Source organism: Canis lupus, chromosome 23 (genome assembly GCF_048164855.1).
Source record: "Canis lupus baileyi chromosome 23, mCanLup2.hap1, whole genome shotgun sequence".
Taxonomy (NCBI): domain Eukaryota; kingdom Metazoa; phylum Chordata; class Mammalia; order Carnivora; family Canidae; genus Canis; species Canis lupus.
The window spans coordinates 24,787,437-24,789,632 of NC_132860.1; the positions used below are offsets into that span (position 1 = coordinate 24,787,437).

A 2,196-nucleotide genomic window follows, 5' to 3' on the forward strand; every position below is an offset into this window, starting at 1 on the left:
TTTACCTCTTGTAAACTGAGTCACCTTGGACAATTCTATCACTTCTAGGAATGTCAGTTTTTATCATATGTGAAACAGGGAAAATGCCTGCCTATACAGTGTGGTTATAATTACATTAGTAATTATTCAACAGCAGCTACTTAAGTAGCAAAGTGCTTTATACTTCTAAATACTGAGCTAATAATTTAGAAAGAAAAGTCAATGTTCCTAGACACGATAGAATTCATAACTTCACCCTATTTTGTAGTTATTAAAAAGATAACACATCATGAGCAGGGGTCCTACAGATGGACCCAGGGAGAGCTCCTGTGGGAAGGGGAGGCTCTCTTCATGGAGTCGTCACATGCTTCAGGCTACCTGATGGGAGTGGGTCTACAGGAGAAGTACAGGGTCATGTTGAGACTGGTTGTCTTGCCTCATTAAGCTGACATTTTTTTCCAGGCCATGTTCTCCTAGAACACTCCATGCTTGCTTAGTACAAATATTTTTAGCAGCATCTCCTATAAAGGTTTAAATAAAAAATGCTTTATTAAGGCCATTTTAATGAAATCCAGTTTTCTAGAATTTATTTAAAATATACCTTCTACTCAATAAATTTTCTGTGTATCCTATAACACAATGTTATAAATGCTAAAGCATTTGATCTACATGCCTTAGAAACCTTATGCAGTTTATAAAATATATCCTGTCCTCTTCCCAATGCATAAAATGTGAACAATACTACCAACCTTTTAATATGTTAGGACATCTGTAAGAATTACATAAGTGCTAATTGAATGCAAATTGCTACTTGTATTACTGATGTCCTCATGATCTTACCTTGACAGCTCAAATATCCTTTAGTTGTTAAACAAAAAAGTCAACTACCCTTAGAATTGAGTTGTCTATTCTTAGCATTCTATTGGAAACATAAACTGGAGAACACTGGCCTAACATCTCAGACTGCTTGAAGTTCCCATTTGGCAAGGTGCCCCCCATATTTCAATCCCTTCTCTGTGTGCTTACTTAAGAAGGAAGTAACAGTCATTTGATCTTAGTTTCTATCTTCAGGATTTGGAGAAGCCTCTCTCAGATCTGCTTGATGCAGACAGCATAGACAGTGGGATTGAGGATTGAAGGAATGAGGAGGTAGAAGCTGGCCACTAGAGTGTGGATTGGAGGAGGCACCTGGTGACCAAATCGATGAATGAGAGAAGAAACGGCAATATGAACATAAAAGATCAGAATGGTACAGATGTGAGAACCACATGTCCCCAGGGTTTTAAGCCTGGCCTCAGGTGTGGCCAGTCCCACCACAGCCCAGAAAATCATCATATAAGAGGCAGCAATGGCTGTTGGTTCCAGGATCAGGACCAGAAAGCCAAAGCTCAGCCCATAGACATTGTTGACCCTGCTGTCACCACAACCAAGGTGCTCACATCCATGTGCTCACAGTAGGCGTGGGAGATGACATGAGCTTTGTAAAGGAGTAGCCACAGGTGGATTATCAAAGGCAGGGGTCTAATGTAGAGTATACCCCAGAGGAGGGCAGCCACCCCCAAACATCACACCACAGTGCTCACTCATACTGTAGTGGAACAGAGTAGGTTACAGATGGCTACACAGTGGTTAAAAGTTACAGCAAGGAAGATGCTGGACTCACTGTGGCAAAGTAGTGGATGAGGAACACTTGAGCCAGGCAGGCATCCAGGCCAATGTTCCCAGCGCCAAACCAGAAGATTCCCAGCATTTTGGGCATAGTAGACAGAACCAGGTCAATGACGGCCAAAACACACAGGAAGAAATACATGGGCTGATGCAGGCTATGCTCCACCTTTACCACAGCCAGAATGGTGACATTCCCCACCACAGCAACCAGGTAAATGGAGCTGAGGGGGATGGAAAGCCAGATATATAGGGACTCTAGCCAGTGAGCTGGAAGGGACTAGGTATTGAATAGACATTATGAGAAGTGAGCATGACTTATAAATGAACTTCACTCGTGCCCCAAAATGCAGTAGAAACTTTTCTACAAATAAAAAAGAATATTTTTAAGTTCTGCAATAAAGAATAGGCTCACTGATAAGATGCTGTAAACTTTCTTAGAAGAAGCTATTCTGTATGTTGGCAAATTGAACACCAATAAAAAATTTATTAGAAAAACTATGGAACAAAGTCCTAGAAGTGTCATGTTATTACTTTCATGGTATTGAAAAA

The 2,196-nt window shown here is 40.9% G+C and overlaps 1 pseudogene; it reads right to left on the reverse strand.

The window, feature by feature from the left end:
* Positions 1–1,023: 1,023 nt before the first annotated feature.
* LOC140615558 (olfactory receptor 52M1-like) lies at positions 1,024–1,959 on the reverse strand (annotated as a pseudogene).
* Positions 1,960–2,196: the final 237 nt, after the last annotated feature.